A 23,872-nucleotide genomic window follows, 5' to 3' on the forward strand; every position below is an offset into this window, starting at 1 on the left:
TAAGGAAACAGGTGCATTGATATAGTGCACCTTTTACCATGGTCCAAGAGATTATGGTTAGGTTGCCCTGCAAAGGAGAGGTTAGACGGAAGTAGCTTCCTGTATAATACTGTATAAATACTAGGTAACCCAATTCAGGATCATGGACAAATGCGCACCCCGGGCTCCGCTTTGGAGGCAAGGATAAACGCTAGAAAGATGAAAAAGTAGATACGAATCTATACTAATATTATAAAGCTGAAGAGTTTGTTTGTTTGAACGCGCTAATTACTGGAATTACTGGTCCGAATTGGAAAATTTTGCGCTGAATAGACCATTTACCTAGGAAGGCTTTAGGCTATATAACATCACGCTGCAACTATAAGAAGCAAAGAGATAATGGAAAATGTGAAAAAATAACGGGGAAAAATTATTAATTTTTGAGGGCTTCAGTGATGCCCAAAATAACTATTCCACGCGGACGAAGTTGCACAGCTAGTATTTTATAAACGCGCAAAATTTGGTCACTCCACTTTCAGCGCTATAAATAGCGGAGAGGGGACGGTAATTACCCTCAATAGGGGATGAGTCGACAAGGCCGGGAGTCGAACCCCGGGCCCGCACGCAATCAGGGTCAGTGCAGAGTCAGAAGGTTCTACTCGAGTACCCTTCTAAAGTTCATGGTCAATGGATGGACAGACGATCTGATAAGATACCACCCTGACCTCCTTCGGGTGGAAGCAGCTATACTGTTTTAATTAATTTAACCGAACTTTTTCACGGATAATCAGTTAGTAGTCAGGAGTTATTTTTTACTTGAATTTGCGAGAATGTGCGTATTTTCTTTGACACGCTCTTTAGCGTTTAAAATACTTACTTATCTACATAATATCACTACATAGTATAAAACAAAGTCGCTATTTTAGTCTGTTTGTCTGTATGCTTAAATCTTTAAAATTACGCAACGGATTTTGATGCGGTTTTTTGTAACAGGTAGAGTCATTCAAGAAGAAGGTTTTTATGTATAATTTTTTCCCAATTTTGCACCCGTGCGAAGCCGGGGCGGGTCGCTAGTTAAGTAATATTTATAACTTTCTTTTTTACATTATTATTATAAGTACCCCAAAGCAACCTGTCACTATTTGAATCTTAATTCCATCACGAACCCATGCAGCTGAACGTGGCCTTTCACTGTTATCAAGGCTTGTTGGCTCTACCCCGCAAGGGATATAGACGTGAATATATGTACGTATCATAAACAAGCGCTGGTTGGTAGTGACTGGGGAGTCGGACGAGCCGAGGCGAAACAGACCCGAGATATAGACGCTGACAGATTGTCCAGCGGCGTCTCTCCATCAATCTTCCGAGCTCGACTGAAATCAGGGTGCAGCCACTACTACGGAGTTTATTTTTTAGTGTATTTAAATCTTTTTACTCTTTTGCGTGTCAATGTCGTAAAACTTCCTTTAGGCAATGGGCTAAAGGAAGTTTTACGAGATCCTTCTTTTAGGCAATGGGTTAGCAACCTGTCACTATTTGAATCTAATTTCCATCATTGCCATACAGCTGAACGTGACCTTCAGTATTTGCGAAACTCAATCTCTCCCGTAAGGGATAAAGACGTGATTATATATATATGTGAATGTATTTTAAATCTTTATGTATTGCCTATGATAGACGTAGAAATACTAGTCGCGAAAGAAAATCAAGCGAACCAATGGACCTAAAGCTGAGGATGTCGAAGACCAGATAAAGTGGACAGGGAAAGTTAGACAGCGGATTCGAATCCGAAGTATAGCTACGAAGGGTGCAGTGCAGGGTATAGACTTGGCATCGTGGTCTTGGCCTCCGATTCCTAGTACCCTCAAAATAGCAAGAAGGGCGCACGGAGGAGTTTAAGTGGATAGGCTGGCACATGAGGTGCTAGGAGTTCCACTCTCTCCCAGGTGAAGACCCGGGAGTCGTCCGTAAAAAAGATTTCCCTTCGATGGCAATAAAAAAGTATAGACTTGGTAGGAACATGACGAACAACATGTTCAGTTCGCTTGCAGAAACTTAAGTAAGTTTCTTTACATGTGACTGACAATGTCGACTCTCCGAAATGAGATTTCATAGTAGAGGCATTGACGTCGAACTAGAGAATTACGCCGATATTTAAATCGGATGAGTGCTGGTCGGATATTGAGGATACTGGCAGTTCAATAAAAAAAAATCTTTTGGTTCTAGTAAATAGAATTATACACATTATATTCAACATGCCCACAATATCTTCTAGTCATGTGGGCAGCGATATTTATATTATATATTTCATCAATTATTCCAATACTTCTTAGTATATTTTCTCTTTTAATAGTAAATGTCACTTATAATTAATTTTGATAAAAAAATATATTGTATTTACTTTGTACCTAGGTAGGTACATTATTTTTGTTACGAACTTAGATAATTCCTTCTCAACTTTTTTAAATTCATTGTCAAATATTTTACATTAATTTCCAAGTAAAAATATTTAATTGAAAGCGTAAATATCTAAGAAAGAAAATGTTTGCACAAAACAGTTTGATAGTGTTTTAACATACACAAAAACAAAATAACAAGAACATCGTTGGCTTAACTGAACAGCTAAGGGAACGAAAAAGGCCAGGATTATTTTGTCGGTTGTGTTTAAAGATAAGAGTAAGAATTTATTGACATATTTTCTGGAATATTTTGCAATCTGAAGTAATGAAAATACATACAGTGAGAAAAAAAAATTATATTAATCGTGCGCTAATTAGTGTATGAGTTTAGATCATTTAGGCTCTCACCTAGTGAATGAGAGAATTAATTTATGTTATTTGTCCTTCCTCTTGTGTACTCTCATTGTAAATTTGTTTGTAAGTCTCTCACGCAAAATCTGTTAAACGGATTTGAATTAAACGTTACAGGAGTTTATAACCTGTACATCAGAATGAACACATTGATATATGTATGTTACAATTTATACCGGAGCGAACCCGCGGGCGAAAGCTGGTTTCTTTAATAAGTGACACATAAACTCTCACTAAAATCACTAATTCTTCTGATACCTAAATCTAACGATTCATTTTCCAGAAAAGAAAAGCTAAAAGCAGCTTTTAATTAGCTTTCTTTCAGCTCCGGTGTCTGTCTCTAATCAAATCTTGCAAAAAAATACCTAATTTTGGTAGGTAAGTTCTTTTCTTTGTTTAATTAAACTTTAATTCTGTAAAAGTTGCGTTCGAGTATTAACTTACTAGATTAAGTCTTGTTTCCTTTCCCGCGGGAGTTTCTAGATATTTTTTCACACAAGTCCTAAGGAATATAGAAATAGTAATTATAATATTAGGAAGTCTCTATGTGTGCATAATTACACCGTGACTTTTGGTATCAGAGATTTTAAAGTATTGTTGGATCGCTTAGAACATTGATTGATGATTTATCAAATCTGAAAAAGATTTGCGGATTCGTTCAATTTCTTGATTACACTTTTAATTTGGCATAAAAAGTAAAAAACTTTTACTTTTACGCGAACAAAGCTTAGGGCGTCCGTAACCTATATTTTTATTTAACTTATTGTTTCCTGTTAAACAAATACCTAGAGCAACCTAGATTGTAGGCCGGAGTAAAAATGTCTTAGGTAAACACTTCTTCATTGTTTCTCACACAGTACAAAGAAATGCATTGTGCAAGTTCTTTTAGAGTCTGCGTTCTTCGCTGACTCATTTGTCTCGGCGAGGTCAATGACCTTCTTCAGCGTCAAGAAGTCAAACGAACTATTGTGACACGCCGGTGCATAGATGCAGAGCATAGAATTATATTAAATATTATGTCCAGAAGGTGTGTCATGTTTAAAGCAGGAATGTTTTTAGAAAATACTAGAAAATCTTCGATCATATATTTCTGTGGTAGATATTTGGTACCTTTAGAGCTTTATTTTGTTTGAATATAAACGTAGCTATAAATACTATGCATAAAATAATCTTATTATCCGGCCAAGAAAGAGGAGCGAGAAGTTCACATGGTAATAAAGAAAATAAAGGTATGGATTTTTTTACGAAATTCAAAGGAATCGCGCAGTCAAATTAAAATAGAAGAAAATATTACAGTAAAACATTGTCTCATATTTCACAGCCCGGTTTTTACTCGTATACAATACAACTAAAACTACTGACGATTCGAGTAGTGTACTTCTTGATATTCTATATCTATGTACGCAGCTCATGCAACTCACGCGCCGTGCATACAATGTGATTTGTTGACGATATTCATAAGCACGATTTATTACAAAGTCATACTAGTCTCATAGTAAAGAATAAACTCATACGGATGTACCCACATACAGACAAAATGCAATTGAGAATTATATGTTGAGGTAGGTATTGTTTTATTACGTATCTTAGCTGTCATTATAGGCTGTAGCTTGAAATAAACTAAATACACCTACGTATCTATTAATTTGGATTCATACATACATACCATCATGCTTGTTTCCCATCGGGGTAGGGAAAGACCATAGATTTCCGCTTGCTACGATCCTTACAGTCCTCTCCTGCTTCCTCCAAACGCAATACTAATATTAATACTTTTCATGTATATTCGACTCTCTCTATTACTCCTGATTTACGCCCTTTTTAAAGACATTCGAAATTGGTCGTTTTTGTCGAAACTTTGCACTTAATCTCTAAAATCAATGTCACGCTTCTAATATTTAACTACCGAGAAACTTGTTTAATAAGTCATGATACTAAATCATATTAGTCCAAACTTCGCAGCAATTAGGTACGAAATCGATATTGTAGAGGGGAATCGCTTAGCAACGCGTTCGGCTTTAATTGGGAATCGAATGATTAAAATTAAAAGGTTCATGTAATTAAGCTTATTCATTTGCCGTTAAGAAGTATTCCAGTTCATTCCATTGAGTCAAAAGGAACTGATCGATGTCTGTACTTCAAAGATATTGTCAAACAATCTGTGTGGCGGTCCATATATGACTATAATAAGCTAAAAATGTGTTTTTTTTCCGTCTGTTATGTATGTACTGAACACGTATGTAGGTACACAGACGTCGCCTGAATACAAATATAATCTATATTTCTCTGCAGACGACTGTACACAGACGCGGTTTTCCGCTCGACCATCGACGCTCTATCGGGTAGGCACCAAATACCTATCGGGATGAAATCCGGGTTGACCAAAAGTAATTGATCGTCAGCCGTCGGGTCTCGGGACGCACCTGTTGTGGGGAAATGAAGTCCACAGGGAACGGATCACTTTTTCATTCCCTTTCAAATGGACGAGGAAAGTATAAGCGATGTAAATATAAATGGAAAAAAATCTCTGTTAAGTTATCAATGATTGTATAGTTAAGTTATACTTTATGAATTGTCAAGTCGTGTATGTTTCCATCGGAGTACAAACAGTATACAAGGTCTAATTTAACCTAATTGTTATTTTTTTTTTGCATTATATTCATTAAAGTATTACCTAATCAGCATAAAATGACATCTTCAACCATTTCTTTGTTGTAACATAATTTTTATATCAAGATTATTTGTAATACCTACAAGAGTGTGATACTTATAAAATTTGCCAATAGATTGTTTTTATTACGAGTATTCGGATTTTCGGATATCTGAGGCTACTTTCTTCGGGTCTTGGAGACCTTGTGGCCATAATTTCGTGAATCCAGTATCGATCTAATGCACCATGTTTATGGTGGCTGCCTAAGCTAACAACTTTTTAATTTACTGCCGGTCGTTTGCCAGAATTTTTGCATTAGCGGTCGTTATTTTTTTTAGTTTCTTTTAAAAATTGTACCTATATATTTTATTCCTAATGACTTTTCAAGGTTCTTATGATCTGTCTGTAAATTTTATTTATATTATTTAGTTATCTTTGAAGCTTTTTTTTATAACTCAGCTATTTAAAAGTAAAGTAGGATTTGTTTCATATAATTTATTTGGACTGTATAATAGAAACTTTGTCTATAAAGTTAAATTGTAGATAGCAAATAAAACCTAATAAAAAAATAATATTTTGGTTGCAGAATGCGTGATACAAGCAATTACCTCATAAGCTGCCAAAACTATAATTAATGCTTCAAATACCCTGACAAAGAGAGGCCTGTGCCAGGCATAAAACTTTGGAATGAATTAATTTCAAGGTGATAGCACTGAATCTACAGATTACTTTCCATACTTACAAGTAAATTTTATGTTGGGGTAAAACATTATGAGAAAACCTTCACATTCATTCAAATGGATTTGTAATGCATGATCCAATAAGAGTTAGGTTCCCCTGCAAGATTGTGGAGGTCATATACACTTTGAATTAACTGCCGAGAACCGCACCGCACCAAGTTCGTGAAGATGTACAACTAATAAAGTGGTGTCTTATTTATAACTTGTTTAGATACTTTTTTGTCATCGTAGCTTATAAACCTTATCTCCCTCTTACTTTTTTCTTTCCCAGAATATTCGATATTTTCAACACATACAATCACGTCGGGGTTACGTACGCGGCAGACAGAGCCAACAGTCTTGAAAACGAGGACTACGAGGCTACGTTTATGGCTTAGTGATGGGATTTAGATTCGAACAATGACGCGTTGCTAGCCCATCGCCTTCAAGAAGAATCCCAAGTTTATTTGCCTTTCCCTTAAATATAAAATGCTGGAATAACTTTAATGTTAGCGCAGACTTTGTCCTCAGTCGGTGTTATCAGAAATCGTGTCAAAAGTTTCACTTTACGGCGTCGCTCGGTACTAAAGTTTAATTCTTTACGTAGCCTACCGACTTTTCAAATTTACATTTTCTATCGTTAACAATAGGTACATTTTATATTTTTCAAATCATGTGGCTATTGGGTAAAATGTCGCAGGTAAGAGTGATGAGAGATAATTAAAAAATCCAACATTAATTGAAATACAACCTTTATTTAGAGTAATTTTACAAATTTTAAGCGAGCTTGGGTTTAACTGTAGATACGAGATCCAGCAAGAAGCCGCCAGAGGATAGCGAGAAGGATAACTTAGTGAGTGCTGAAGTTGAAGTTGAAGTGGGCTCCTGGGATGTGAAGTGAACAGACTATGATTAGAATCATGGTTGATTTTTCGTAGCGCAAGGTGGACTAGATCAATTACTCTAAGAGGTTAGGCACTTGTTTCAAGTGCGTTCTGGTTAAAAAACAATTAATTGATTTTGACCTCCGACAAGACTTTCCGGTCGGGCTGAACCTGCGGTGTGATAAATGGCACCCAACGTGGTGCTCTGTTATTTATCCAAAAAAATGAACACTCCCAGATAATTCTACGAGTATTTCAAAAATTTATTTATTCGGAATGTTTTCTTGTTAGCTTATTAGAATTGATGTACCTACAATTACGTGTAAGTACCACTCGTTTAAATACACTTTTTTAAGATCGTAATTTGTATTTTCTACAAATTATTTGGACAGTTTTATATGCTTCTTTACTGTACAAACTGATCTATTTAAAGATATTAAAATCAATGAAATATTCTTCAATACTAAACAATCCACTTTTCCTAAGACTGATGTCCATAATCTCTTGGTTTATTTACAATTTCACAAAAAGCTGCTCAGTGTCCAGAGAATTCATTACCATGTCTTAGATTACATCAATTCCAAGGCAAGCCTTTCTTTTTCTACGGATTTGGCGCCACCGAAACCGGTTCCGTCACTTTCGGCCGGGCAAATCATCTCGAATGAGTCAGAACGATCAGTTTTTGGATGCTTTCTCCCACACCTGGCCGAAAGGGGCACGTATCGCGGATACGAACACTTTCCACTGGGAAATGGGACCAGCGTTTTGCATGGCCTTGATTCGAAGAGTGACGCCGCGAGTCTGCAGGCAGCCAGTAGCAGTAGCCAGTCTTCGACAGACCACAGAGGAGGGTGCACGCGTTCTCCTTACACCGACTACGAAAACAACGACGCGAGTGACTGTGTTGTGCGAATAGTGATCTGTGTTGGACAAACTGTGGATACAACTAGCAAATCTGGAGCGACCAAGTTCAAAAAGAAGGTGTGTTTGATATAAAAATTTATTCATTTGATTTTATTCCTTTCGCGCGCTTCGTACTCCATGAATGAGCGTTTTCTAGTGTTGCGGTCGAGAGAATGGTAAATATTATCGGTAGTTTTTATGTGGTAATATTTCAATGTTGACGAAAGGCGAGAGCCATTTTACTGCCCACGCAAAAATGTGAAAGTAAGACGTCTGGCGGGAGATCGAATACGTTTCGCGATGTTATGCCTTGTTGGTTTGATTCAATTACTGTTCAATTACTGCTGTTTAATATTACTTTACGGTTTATTGAGTTTGATTCAGAACTTCTCAGTAAAAATACCTTTGTGTTCGTTATAGTTTGGCTTTGATTATGTTCAATGTCAAACCTGCATGCACTCATTTGTAAAACCTTGCATTATAATGTTGTTAAGCAACACGGTATAATAATAAACCCATTAATCACCCTGTCAGAGAAATTTCATTGTATGTTAATCCAGGTAAGTGTACGACAAAAGCTTTTGCGAAAGTTTACGAAGCTCTAAACTGGATTTCATTGAATGATGAGGCATTTTATGATACCATAAAAACAGTTTAGGGCATTGATTAAGATTGATTAAGAATAAATAGATATTTTTGAAATGTTCTTAATGGCGAAAGAAGGAGCATGAATCAAATAAGATAAAGATTATAAGACTTAAACAAAAAGGAGTATGCCTAATGAGATGTGACTGTTACAAACTAAGAATAGTAGGGTTTACAAACAGAATTATGACCCTGTCTCTTCAGAAATTTGTTGTAATTTAGATGGTTTAATATCGATACAATATTTTAATTCAAGTCTCCAAAATTTTATTATTATGCTGTGAGTGTAAGATTTCTGTTAGTCAAAGCTTAGCTTACTTTATACACATAAAGTTACTTAGCTAAAATATATACTTATAGCTTAGCTTAGTTTATTATACCCTTGATGATCCTTGATAGGTAACTTAGCACTGGGTAAGGCAATAAGGCACTATTATACAATAGAAATAGTTTTTCAAAAAATATATACGTATGTATATATTTTTTGAAAAACTATTTCTCTCATATATCATCTCCACCATCATTATGCTCTGGTGCCTCGGGTCCGCTTTTCGACATTCCTCTGCATATATGTAATATCTGTAATACTTAAAAGAAGAACTTGTTTTATTTTATATCCATTTTGTGCAAAAAGCATTTCATTTTACAAAATCTGTAATAGAATAGAGATCTTTCTTAAAAGAATAGATTGAATTTCAGGAACATTGTTAGGAGCAGATCGCGCGCCGACTGCATCCTAATAGCTAGCAACACCTAAGTTGATATTGATATCAATGCGATCAGAAATAGCACACCCACCCTTGTCAGGATAAATAAATTCTCAGTAACCATGTTTTCGTACTACTAACAGTGTTTCAAACCAGTCAGGTTTAAATTTATAGCTTATTCTTTTGGTGCCGTCTCCTGTCGGAGATTGGCTATCATTTCGGCTATCCTAATTTTCGATGCTGCAGTTCTAAACAGTGATCTAGTGCTCGTCTTGGCCCACTGTCTTAAATTTAAAGTTAAACAGGCTTTTGCTTAGCTGGAACCTTTGTTACTCTTGGGGTTTTGTCTGTCTCTGTCCTAAATCTTCAAAATTAGTTTAGTAACTTTGAGTAAATTTCAAAATATAACCTTTCTCTTTATAATAATAGGATAGAATTATTTAAAAATTTGAATCTTCAAAGTAAAAAACGGTCGATTCGGTAAAAAGTTAATAGTAATTGAACGGTGGCGTTTGTACGTGTACATGTACACAATAACTCGACTAAGCAACTGTTATGTAAACTATCTAATTAGTAAAGATTTATTTGTATTTTAAAATATTATTACAGATTGTTATGCCTTTGAAAGCGACTTTATAAATTTTTTATCCCTATATTAGTTCTTTAATGATTTGAAATGGGCTCTACCCTTAACTTAAAAAAAATTATATACATGTGTACATACTACATACATACATACTAGTGTATATTTATGGTTTTCTTAGTTTAATATAAATCTTCAACATTGCTGTTCTCTATCGCTTTTTTCATTATTGAGTTTCGTCTGTTATATGAGCTGACTTGTTAAAGCATTAGCATTTTTATTTGCACGAGAACATGAGTTCTTTTGTAGGTGTACAAGTAATTCACATTCATTAGTAGTACTATTAATAAATTCATTTGCCGTTCCATAATTAGATCAAATTCATGGCCTAAAAATTGTGCCTTAATGGCGATCTTAGTTTTTTTTAGACAATTACTAACACCTTTCATAATTTTAAATCATGTTTTCTTTTTTATGTTTGTCTGTTTCTTTGTGGGAATTAGTCTTAAAATACTTCTCTCTTTCTACTTATCATCTTTCGCTACGATAAGCCTCCTGGCTTCTTCGGTCCACCCCTACTTCCAGGACTCAGCTCAACTGACATGCTATTATATTCTACAATCATTATAGAAGTTTATTGTTTCAAATCTTCAAAGAAAACTTGTACACGTACTTGTATTTTACCGTTCTTAGTCGATCTCATTTCACCTGGGAGTTTTGAGTGGATTGTAAATGTCACGAAGTTGGTTTATTCATTTCCATTCTAAAAGCTGAATTTAAAAACTTTTATATAACTCCACTGGAAAAACAAAACTCTTATATTCTAAGTTATTATTTTGTCACGTTATTCCATGAAGAATCTGAAGACTCATATCCTATATATGCCAATTATGTTATAACATAACTTATATCCGCTGTTCGTCAACTAAAATATACACTGAACCTGTACATATTACAAACAAAATTTATCAGTTAATATTTTATTACTTAATTCAATCTTGAAATACTTACAAGAGGCCCTGGGGACATTTCTCAACGCAATTATTTTCGCTACATATACAGGTTGTTTGGTTTTAATCTGTTTTAAGGTCTTAGTAACCAGTAATCTGTAATAAGGCCATAGCTTAAAAATTCTATGTTTAGATATTTTCACTTTATTGTGTTCACTCATTTATTTAGTGCTGCTCTGTCTACCCTGCAAGGGACAAGACGTGATTATATATATGTATGAGTTCACTCATATACTTTATTACTGACATATTTTAATTCAAATAAAACGTATATATAAATAGAGTATCAACGCGTAATGTATAAAAAATCTAAAGACTTGCTTAAAATAATACAAGGTGATGGTTTGGCAAAGTTATGAACGAATCTATATTCGTAATAAAATAAATAAATACGGGAAAAACAACACATAAATTATAATAAATCATATCCTAATGACATCAACCTGTATAAACATTAATGAAAGCAGCGGACGAAATTTCGTCTACGGCTTCGTTCCACGTGGGAATTTGTAAAATGATCTTCTTGTCTTGGATTTCACGCTGATAATTTCATTAAAATGGGATTTCTTCAACTTACTGTTTTATTTTTTTGCTTCAATTAGTTATAAATAAAAGATTTTAAAAAAGTCAATATAATTCCCATAATTTATTTTTAAGTAAGAACTTTATAATTTTGCAATCTACTAAAGATGATGGCTACCTGAAGTACCCGAAGCAAATGTCTAAATAGCTTTACAAATCAAACATACAAAAATTGTCATTAGGGACATACAGCGTAAATTTTCGATTGTTATATTGTTTGCTTGTACAATGTATTCATGTAGGTTTTAAAAAATAAAAAATAAAATAAATTGAAATTAAACGGTACATATTGGTATACCCATACAAATTGGTATTAGTAAAATATGACACTATGTTTTTACGGAAACCCTTCAGTATATTACATAATAATTAACAAGCACAATAGGCAGGTATGTTGTCATGTTGAAAAGCTCTTTCTATTTTTAAAAGTTACTTATGGTTCCTTGGCATCATTATTGCAAACATTCATCGTGTAAAAAAAATTACAGTCGAATTGAGCTCCTGAAAATGTATCTATAAACTACACTGCATAGGTATAACTTTGAACAATTCCTTTGCCGCAATGCATTAAACAAGCTTTTCTCATTTAAACGAACGACTGTTTTTATGTTAAAACCGCATTTAAAAATTCTCACTCATTTCCACAACGGACGGTCAGGACAAACACTCTTTTTATTTTTGTGATAGAGAACGGTGCCTACCAGACACCTTATATTTAAAATATGACAAATGTTTATTCATTTAATTTTATTTATGACAAACTAGTATTCGCCTGCTTCCACGAGGAGAGGACCCTTTGTCAATTTCCGTACTAAAGATGTAGTTTTGCCCTTTTGCGAAAAAGCACGTGATTTTCTGTAGTTATTTGTATTCAAACTAATATAATAAATGCAAAAGTAATTCTGTTTGTTGGTTACATTAACCATTGCATCGAAAGCAAAATAAAAAGAAACGTGATATTTTGAACTTTTACAGAAGTGTGGAATACAGGGAAGCACATAAGTAGCGGTTAAATTTCATCATAAAAATATTTTTCAGTTCAAGTAGCTTATTCATGAACCTGGTAATTTTAAGTTAATTTCCCTTTCGACATGCATACGGCTGGCACTCCAATTAGAAAATTCAATTTTATTGAAGTACCTCTTCATTAAGCAGTCGCCGAGTAATTTGGTTTATATACAATTTTGCGTAGAATATACGTGAAATTGTTAAATATACGCTAGGATAATTTATATAATGTAGACGCCCCCTATAACATCCCCTGTATGGCACGCCGCGTGTCGCAAACGTGACGCCGCCGTATATATCGTGCGATTAACTATCGCTGTCCGTTTGACGTCATAATAAAAAGCGAAACAGCGATAGTTTTGCGCGCGATAAAAACTTCGTCGCACGTGCCGTGAAAACCTTCTGTAAACCGGTCTGCAAAGTTCTTTTAATTTTTCTCAAAGAAGACAAAACAATGAGTTCTGTAAACTCATTCTTTTTTTATCATTTTTTCCGCGGCGTACCACTTAGCCCTAACAAAGGTGTTGACTTTGGTTTCAGCATTTTTAAGGGTGAAAGGGTGGCACAATACGTTTTTCCGACACACCTCCGACGCGCTGCGGGTGGTATTCTGAAAGCGTGCGAAAAGTGCGGCAACATAATCGTGAGACTGCAGTCATATATTATAGAAAAATTCATTAATATATGACTGCAGTCTCACGATGTACAAGTACAGATAAAAAGATTTCCGTATCCGTGATGTCATTTCCATATAAATTCTAGCCGCAACATTTGAAATGTCACGCACATTTTTGCCACTATCAAGAAAAACTTTTTCATGTTTTTTAAGAACTTGTTTTGATACATGTTATTTAGCGACATGATAAAAAAAATTATAAAAGTGAGTCTTCGTAGAACATAAGCAAAGAATAATTTTGCATAAAAGTTTAAAGTAATTATTTTAATAACTAGTAACCTGCAGAGATTCTCAAAGAAATTGAATATTAAATGTTTTGAATGACCATCGTATTTAATATAAACTTACTTTTGCATCCCAGGTGTAATTATTACTGGTAATTTCCCTTTGTTCTTTTCGCAGTTCAACTTTGAATTATTAATTTGAAGAAAACCGAACAGTTTTAAGAAACATAAAGGTAATAGCTTTTATTTTTATACTATATTTCTTTAAAGTGCACAGCGGTATTGCATGGTTTTAATATTCCAAGTCAGGTCACGATCTTGCGATTTTAAGCACCATCTATTTTGCAGATATTAACTTCTTGGATTATACTACTATACTTTTACATTATACTTATTGTTATACACAAATATTACTGGGTCACGCTCATATTACGCGAAAACTAATTGAAAAACAACTAGTACAATACTCCGTTACTCAATTTCAATATAATGTAATAAATAATTTGTAATAAAATATATTTTATAGATTTTAATAAATAGGTATATTTCAAAATTATTAATGTTTAGAACATTAAAAAACACAGTACCCTTTGTGGCAGTCGTGTAAAAAGGCCAAACATGTTTCCGACAAATATTGTATTGTATTAGTATCTAAATAAAAAAAAAACACGAGAATTTTCACATTTTTAAAGCACGTTTTAAGAATAAACCCATCAAAATGTAGACAAAGTACGAAACGCCACGTCAGCGGACAAGCATCGTTTGCGCAGAAAATAGCTGTTTCTTCGTCTTCTTCCCATTCATCATGTTTCTGTGCCTTCAGTTAGCTGAAGTATTCCAGCAATGTTTCGTTATTCTTTTGTCATACCTGTCTGTGTAGAAGTACAAGCTCAAATCGCAAAGGTTCACGATTACTTTTCACGATCAATATTTCATTGATTTGTGATTTGTAAAACCAATTTAATTGTATTTTTTTTGTTTGATAACATACATACATACATACAATCAAGTCTATATAGGTACCTTGCGGGGAAGATGCCAACAGTATTGAAGAGACTGAAAGGCCACGTGCCAGCTGCACGGCTTAATATGAAATTGAAATTCAAATAGTGACAGATTGCATGCTTACTGCCCAAACAAAGAATCGAAAATTAATTACCAATTTCTTTGTGGCATTTTACGACAACCATGGGGAAGAGATGGAATGGTCCTATCCTAACGCTCCGGGAACCACACTGTACGCTGTTTGATAAAATTTTCAACAATATAGCAAATTACCGAAATATAAAATTGCACTTACCCGTTTAACGTTATTTAAATTAATTCAAATAATGAAGGAAACAAGCTATTCTAAATTAAACTACCAATGAATGAATTTATTATACAGAAGGTGTTACGAATCAGTTTATGTAAGTATTCCAGAAGTAAGGGTTAATTACTAAAATATGCACGAGCCAGGCGGAGAAGTTTAATAGGGTTGTTTTCACTTGACAAATATTATGGAAGAAAGCGCCTACGGAGTTTTTAAAGTGACAAGTGACTTGACTGCTATATGTAAAGTAATATATTTTCTTTAATTATTATTATTTCTTCTAAAAATTTAAGTTCGTAATTATATAATAAAGGATTGTCAGGAAACGATACAAGCCTATCAAGGAATTGAGCTAGAGAATACCTAGGTAAAACTAACAATTTTCCTTAGTATTTATTTAATTAACATTTACTAGCTTCAAGCCGTAGTTTCGCCCGAGTTAATTTAACGCCATCAACAAAAAAAGAAAAAATTTTACGCCAGCTACAAAAAGCAACCAATTAAAACCTTTTCGCAAATCCCACGGGAACTATAGTTTTTACCAGAATAAAAGGTACCCTATGTCCATATCCAGACTCAAAATTATATTATAAGTGATATTCAAGAAGATTAATTTAGTAGATAGCCCGTGAAATGGTAACCAACAAACAAATAAACTTATTTTCGTATTTATAATTTAAGCTCATTAAGCTCACAATAAGCTTACTCGACCTTTGTTACAAACTTAAATAAATAAAATAAATGACAGTATGTTTCTCTGTGTGTATCTTCATGGATTCTTTACATTTATTCATAAGGGGGGAGATGCGACGTCCCATTTAAAACCACAAATGAGCGCCAACTCAAAGCACAATTTTCAGAGCAGAGCTTTAAAAGCTTTCAGTGAGAAGAACAGCTTTACTAAATTAGCAGAATTTATCTATCGTGTACATATTTGATTTGACCTTTCTTTTTTTAACAGCAATATTTTTATATTTTAAGAACTACTTAAAAATTAAATTGAATTTTAAAATTGTACAGTCACACTTGCGGGAGTGTGCCCAGAAGGTTGGCATCAATATTAATTCTTTCAATTATTTTATCAGCATTACTTACGAATAATCTAAACAATTAATATACTTAGGTACTCCTTGTATTTGGAGTGCAAACCGATGATCTTACGATGTATGAAATCATTGTAAGGAAACCTGCACTTTCAGGCAACTGAATGTGTAACCTAAATACAATATGCGTTAGGAACCCAATAATAACCCATAATATTGATATCCAAACCAAGATTATGGTCAAAAGACTTAAAAGAAATTGTCTGGGCCATTCTAAAGTGTCGGAAACCACAAGGCATGGAATAATCTACGTTATATCTTTGATTATTTATATATTTTAAGGAAGGTACGGAGACGTCGTGCATTAAACATGTGTAGTTCATCCTCTTTGAAACGTTTATTGGCAATTCAGATTAAGACCTGAATCATTCAGAAGTTGGGTTAAAACGGATTCTATCTCGTATGCATATAAATACGTTAGTATTTATAACAGGATAGGGGTTCACTCAATTTTATATAAAAGAAAATATTTTAGAATTTGTATATTGTATGTTTATTAGGTATGAGGGACTCTGTCTGGTGAAGAACGATAACATAGCAAATAACATGTCAAATTTCAAATCTTTGGATGTTACCTATTACTTATGTGATTACCCCGGTAACATGTCATGCGTGAAGCTGTTTTTATCGCGCGAAACACTCGCTGTACCGTTTCAAAAACAGAAACAGCGAAAGTTTTATCGCGCGTTAAAAACGGCGTCGCGCATGCCATGTTACGGTTGGTATTTTTAAACATAAACCATTGCTTCTCTTGACCCTTTAGAAAAACAGGTATGATCAAGGTGAATGATGACATTTTAAATTCGTACATACATACATACATATAATCACGTTTATATACCATGCGGGGTAGATAGAGCCAACTAGATACTTTTCTTTTTGAAGCTAATGATTAGGTACAACAACAAAAATTTTGCGTGATCTAAATTAAAAGTTCTTACAGATGGAAATGTTTTTACATACTTGTGTTACCTCTAAATAAGTCTTTTTCCTTAACGTGGATATTATATTTTTTCCTGCAAGGTAACATTTCCCAACAGGTTAGTTACTACTAAGGATGTCACATTATCTACGATGCGAACTCAACTTGTCAACGCAGCATTTCTTGTTTTAAGGAGTTCTCCTACAAAGATCAAAGGAAACTAGGGCCGTTTTCACACTAATTATTCGTATAGAATTTACGTTTTGTTTTTTCAGTAAAAATGTTTATTTTCCGCGCACCAATGGAAAATAGGAAGGACCACTGCTTAGATTGCGTTTTCGTTAGTTCGCTAAGTATAAATTAGCTAGACTTATTTTATTCAGGGTAGGTTAACTGCTTTATATGTATTGCTGTTAACTGAGTTACCTATGATAGGTACTAGGTTCAACGCTTATTAAATTAATGGTTAACCGCTAGCTATAATCAATGTTTGTAAATATAGAACTTGAACGTAATAAATAAAACTTAGAAGAATAACTTTTGCATAATTGCATTCACCAACAGTCGAATTATTGGTTCTCAACGGTTTAAGATTGAAGAAAATGTAGCTACAGGTAATTTGTAAGCTCTAGTCAAATAATTCCATAAGATCACTCTAATACATCGAAAATAAAGCGCGATTTAAATAAGCTTCATGCTAATCTATACTTATGTATCAGTTTTAAAGAGTTTGAAAAGAGAGTAATGAATGTGGATGCAGCGAAAAAAGTATGCAAGGTTCGTGGCAAGTGGAAAGATAGTCTCTGCTTACCCCTCTGGGAAAGAGGTTGATTTTGTATTTGTATTAATAAAAGTGGCAATTCTGTGTTCTCTTTATTTTTATCCATATAACTTAGATTTACGTTTGGCAAACTGGGTTGGACTGCAATAACCATATAGATAATATCATCTGCAATGCATATATTATGGTCGCTTGGGGCCAAGATTGTGCCAAGAATGTGCCAATTTAACCCAAATGTCAGTTATTTCGGTAAATTTAAGTTATTATTGTAGTTTTCATTTTATTTGTCACTCTCTTCATCAAAGTGAATAATATTTAAAAAAGTTATTTATAAGTGATACCTCATATCCTATTTTGGAACTAAATCTATGGCTAGTTACAAAGGTGGTTTAAAAAGCTATGGGTGAATAACGACACATAATAAAACATAATTATTTTTTAGTTCCTTTATTGGTTGAATAGAAGAGATTCCTTCATGGGATAAGTCCGCCATTGCAAGTGATTTATTTATTTTATAATTATGTAGATACTATTTCTTGTAACTGTGTAAGTTCAAAAATATAACAAACAAACGACAGTATTAAACATAAAACATGACATTCAGGAGGAAAATCCAAATATAATTTCCCCAAATGACCGGGTTATCCGAAACTTGTTAAATGTACACTGAAGGATGATATAAAACAGGTTGAGATGGGCATTAACCCAGCTAAACCTTATTACCATCGGCGTAACATGCAGAAAGGTCTAGCCGGATCATGTCCAGTAAAGTACAGATTTTATTCGTATTAAATCAATACAAGTTGTCTCCATAATTACGACATTTTGGGGTAAAATTTAGGTAATAATATATTTTATAGACGTCATAAGCAAGCGCATTGGTTGTTGAGTGCTTACAATAGGTGACACTTTTGATGTTCCAGTCCATTTCACCTGTTGGTATATTTCGTAATGTACAAAAAAAAATTATTATTTCGACAGTATTTTTTTTTACTCAATGGAAGGTTTTGTAATTTGAGTAATTAATAATAATGAAATGAACACACGTTCCCATGGCAGCTGACACCTAATTTATAAAGCAAATTACGAATGAAATCAAGCTAAAGTAAAAAACTCATTACCAAAGCACACAGCGAGCACAGCAAGTTGATGTCAGACAGAAGGTGAATTTTAAATCAATGCCAAATTTTTAATTCATGAAAAAGTATTTTATGAAGAGATGGGATTGACTGAACTTGTAAATATCTATGATTCATAGACATATGTTTAATAATTTTTATGTTTATTTTTTATATTTTTAAGACGACGTGCCATGCGTCTTAAAGATATTAAATAAAAACTTTTTCTGCCAACTTCTAACTAATCTACGCAACTGCGGCATAATAGTTGAAGCCAAGGCGGTAATATTAAGTTTAATTTCTAATTTTTATTAAATTTAAAAGTCAGTTTACAGAGTTAAAGTCCTTTTAAACTACAGAACCTTTTTATTGCACTTAAGAAACGGTAATATAATAGATTTAATTATACTTATGTTATGTTGACGTCATTAAGTGCTACATTGATCCTTATTTCTTTAAATCTGTTACTATAAGAACTGTTTTTCTACATTCATCACATACCTAATCACGTCTTTATACCTTTCGGGAAAAAAACCAACAGTTTTGAAAAGAATGAACGGCGTTCATCTGTATGGCTTAATAATGGATCATATTTAGTAGAATAAAAAAAAAAAAGTTTACAAGAACTGGTATTCTAGTTTTTGCTATTTACTACTGTGGCGCGTTCGACCTTTCGCGTGCTTGGGTATCATCACGTTGCATTTGTGCCAAGCAGTCCTCGCTAACTGTGTGATGTGAAATGGCCAACCTACAAACGAGGTACAGTAAGTAGAACATCAATTATCTTTTACAAACCTTAATCTTTACGTAACAGATGTCAAATTGCAGTAAATGAAGTATAATACCTGCAGGTATGTAGGTATATACATACATAATATAATCTCGTCATTATTCCTTACGGGGTAGAGAGTATTTAGTCGCCCAGTATTTTCGATATCATAAATACAAAAAAAATACTAATACTAGAAAATATTGGGCGACCAAATTCAGCTAATTTCTTAATGATTTAAAGTATCTAGTAGATACGTTTAATGGTGGAATTCAGATACAAATAGTGACAGGATGCTATTGCTAGCCCATCGCCTAACCTAAAAGAAGAATCCCAAGATTAGCCTTTCTTTTGATTGATTTGTGTGTGTGAAACCCGGCACCAATAAAAAAAAGTAGGTATAGGACCACTCCATCTCGTTCCCATGGATGTCGTAAAAGGCGACTAAAGGATAGGTTTATTAACTTGGCATTCTTTTTTATGGGCTAGTAACCTGTCACTACTTATTTGAATCTCAATTAAGCCAAACAGCTGAACGTGGCCTATCAGTCTATTCAAGATTGTTAGCTCTGCATACCCCGCAAGGAATAGGGACGTGATTATATGTACATATGTATGATTTTTACAAACTGCACGGGAAGGCATGCAGTTGGCACACACTATTTTTTGTTCACTATCAGAACAACATGGAAGCTTTTCAGGTACATTCCGGACCCTAGGCTCCCCTGAAGGGCACTGCCATTAAATTTTCGAAAAAAAAACGTGACCCGTAATTCTTTGAACTTGAAATTACTGAATTACGTTCACTCAGTTATTCATAATTCTTTCAGGAATTCTGTTTATAAATGAACTTGGAAAATTCACAGGGGTGAGTAACACGAAAATTGTTAAGTTCAAGGTCATTGACTACTACAAAGTATTTTTTAATTCAGCAATTTTCTTTTCGCTTCGGTTATTTATTTTAGTTCGTCAACAAACATTACTGTTAAAGGGATCCTTATATATCTAGGTATGTTTATAAAGATACAAGTTGCGCTCCCTGGCTACGCTCCTGGTCTTTAAGTAAATGATGGATAACAAACAAAGATGCATTCGCAATTATATTATACCTAATTTTATTGGTAAAATTATAGATGTTGATTTTGTATCTTATAAAGTTCTAACTTACGTTACCAATTACTTATTTAATAGCGAATTATTAATTTTGTAGGTAGTATTCGGAAGCATATTTTTAAGATTTCCGTGGCGTATACATATTGTAACTAATTTGGTTGTTTATGTTGCTTGAACGTGAAACCACAATGAAACCCAAACGTACGGTATTTCTGGATCGTGGTCAAGTATCATAGTCATAGTATCTAATGTATCGTAGTCAAAAAGTATTTAAAATAAAATGCAGTTTTAAACACGCAAATGTGAAATAATATGCTTTTGTTCTGAACGTAACTAATAAAAGTAAGCTCAGTGGGTCGGAATACGGAAACAAAAGCTATGTATAAGCACAATAGTTGTGCGAACAACAAAGTTTGAGCTGCGGCATTGCCGGCTAATTCTGGTGACCCGGCACGCGACGCGAAATGTGGTTGATGATAATAATAATGTAGGTGTTATTAAAATGTAGTAAGAAGTTAAAAACTACTAGTACTAGTAAGTAGTTAAAAAGCCTACAAGGTTGAAACAAACTTTACAAAAAATTATTAATTGGGTTACAAGCTTCCGTTGAGATTACTTTTTCTGAAAATTGGCTGACCTTTTATTTTGTATTACACTAGCGACGGCTTTGCACGGGTAGAATTTGTAGATACGAGTATAATCCTTCCTCAGAAAACACTCTTTCCAACATTTTAAACAGAAACAAATCCGTTCACAACTTTGCGAGATTAGCGCTTACATACAGTGAGAAAAAATAGAGGGACTTAATATGTAGAATAGTGATGATAGTAAAACTGAAGACTTTAAACTATTTTTTTTACTTCAATTTGCATGTCATGTGAAACTCCATGCAAGAGATCTGATATATGAACATACCTACGGAAAAACTGACTGTACACGGAGGCGCCTACACTCTAAAAATCCATGAATACAAATGATTATTGATTTGAATCGAGATTAAAATTGTGACCGGTTTGCTACCATCGTACCATCGCCTCAAAATAAGAACCCAAGTTTTTTTAGTCTTGTAAAAGAAATTGGAATAAGTAGATAGGATTAATTAATTTCTTAGTTAAATAGTCATACAAAAGAAACAAAAAAAAAGAAGAAAATATCTCTTAATCATACCAATTATGGGTAAGGAGAGTATTAGATGAGTAACTAGGATATTGCTATGAGATCCGCGTCACATCGCAAGTCGCGAGGCGTGATGAGTCAACTAAACCGCGCGTAATTTTCACCACTTTCACTGGGTTTCTTCGGCCACTGCCGTCCATAACAATGAAAATAATGCTCGTTGCACGTATACTTTTGTTTCTATTTATGTATTCTTAACTGAGGTGTCATAAAAGTGGAATAAAATAACATACATACATATACATACATACGGTCACGTCCACATCCCCTGCGGGGCAGACAGAGCCAACAGTCCCGAAAAGACTGAATGGCCACGCTCAGCCATTCGGCCCAATGATAGAATTGAGATTCAAATAGTGACAAGTTGCTAGCCCATCGCCTAAAAAAGGATCCCAAGTTTGTAAGCCTATTCCTTAGTCGCCTTTTACGACATCCATGGGAAAGAGATGGAGTGGTCCTATTCTTTTTTGTATTGGTGCCGGGAACCACACGGCACAGACAATGAAAATAACAGTTTATTTCAATTTTACTTAACTCTTTGGTTCCCACATAGGAAAGGTTCACTCAATCTCTTCTCTTCCCACTTCTTCTTCAATATAAATTTATGATTAACTCTTGTCGTGGAAGTGGAGCGTATTTTTCCCTATATAAGTTGAGTTACATGTACTTACGCTGTTTGTAACCGTATAGTTTATGCCCATTTATAACCCGAACACTGCGGTATATTGCAGTGCAGAGCAGACCAGGCCTTGTATTCCTTTATTAATCTGCAGTATGCACTTATGCAGTATTGCAGAGTATTTGCTGAAAGAATTCTGGTAAATTGGAAACGAAAATTTTTCATATTTTCGATTAACCCCTCCATAGTCCATTGTATAAATTGTACCTCGAGAGGTATTCGTCAATAGATACGATGAAATGTTGATATAACTTTCCTATATTATATTAGGTTTACTTACAGTTCTAGTTATTATTTTTTTATTTATCTAGAATTACATTCAATTAGGACACTTCACTGAAGGCAATTTTATTAATAAATACATTGGATATTCAGAGGGAGAAAGACTTTTCGTATAAATATTGAATGCAATAAAAAAAGGTTCCAAGCAAAAAATATATACTTAAGTGAAATATATTTAATTCTAAGAAAACTTATATGTTTATAATTTTTTATCACTAGCTACGCAACAGTTTTCACTTTGCTTAACGTTCCGTGAACTTAAGATAAGTCACACATTACATCAACACAGTTCTTAAACTATTTATCAAAATAAAATGAACACAGAAAAATAAGCCTGGTCGCTATGTTATAACAAAAATATTATTATTAAAAAAAATGGAAATTGATGACGAAACCACTATTACTATGTACCATACATTTAATGGCGTTGCGTATTCTAGTGAAATGTCTAGGGTCCATCTGAGAAGAGTCTCGAGAGAATTACGTCTATATCCCTTGCGAGGTAGACAGAGCCAACAGTCTTGAAAAGACTGATGACCACGTATATCATGTACCTCTATGAGTTTAATGAGAGTTACATGTTTGACAAATAAAACAATTTTTTCTCATTTCTATGGACCCGACCTGTCTTGCCTCTTTGAATACAGATTTTTAACCCTCCTTAAATTTGATGCGTAGTTTTATTTCTTTGGGTTATTTATAAGTAATCAATTGATTCAGTGCAGGCTGCATCACATCGTTTTCCTTCAACGCGGGCATCATTAACCAAAATTAAAGAGTCGATTGGTACTGGGAACTGTGAACTACCGACGTTGTACAACACTACACTGTTAAGTCATATTTGTCAGGACAATAATCATCATACTAATATAATTCTGTATTGTCTATATTTTGTGATTTTTGTAAGCCAGACAAGTTAAGACGCTTCGGCTATTGTAGAAGTTGGGCAATTTACTTAAGTTCCTAACGCCCGGCTAAGTGCCTATCATTTCCCGGACTACTTCAAGTGGTTCTAGATCTAAATCTTTATGAGGACACGCCAAAAAATATGTATTAAGTAAATTATTACAGTTTCTTTATTAATTAAACTAACTATACTAATTATGTAAGTACGGGAGTAAGTATATACCAAAACTAGCGGCCCGCCCCGGCTTCGCACGGGTGGACATATTTTTGTGTTTTATATTTTGAAATAAACAAAGAGTAAAAACAAATTTATGCCTATGTCACTTTTGAA

The 23,872-nt window shown here is 34.0% G+C and overlaps 1 protein-coding gene across 1 annotated transcript in view; it reads left to right on the forward strand.

The window, feature by feature from the left end:
• Nucleotides 1-7,883: 7,883 nt before the first annotated feature.
• LOC106129794 (neurogenic locus notch homolog protein 2) overlaps nt 7,884-23,872 on the forward strand; it is a 58,253-nt gene continuing 42,264 nt past the window's right edge. Inside the window, exon 1 of the mRNA XM_060949401.1 lies at nt 7,884-8,023. The gene's annotated coding sequence lies outside the window, so the exon portion shown is untranslated. The remainder of the gene's footprint in view (nt 8,024-23,872) is intronic.

This window comes from Amyelois transitella, chromosome 18 (assembly GCF_032362555.1).
Source record: "Amyelois transitella isolate CPQ chromosome 18, ilAmyTran1.1, whole genome shotgun sequence".
Lineage (NCBI taxonomy): Eukaryota > Metazoa > Arthropoda > Insecta > Lepidoptera > Pyralidae > Amyelois > Amyelois transitella.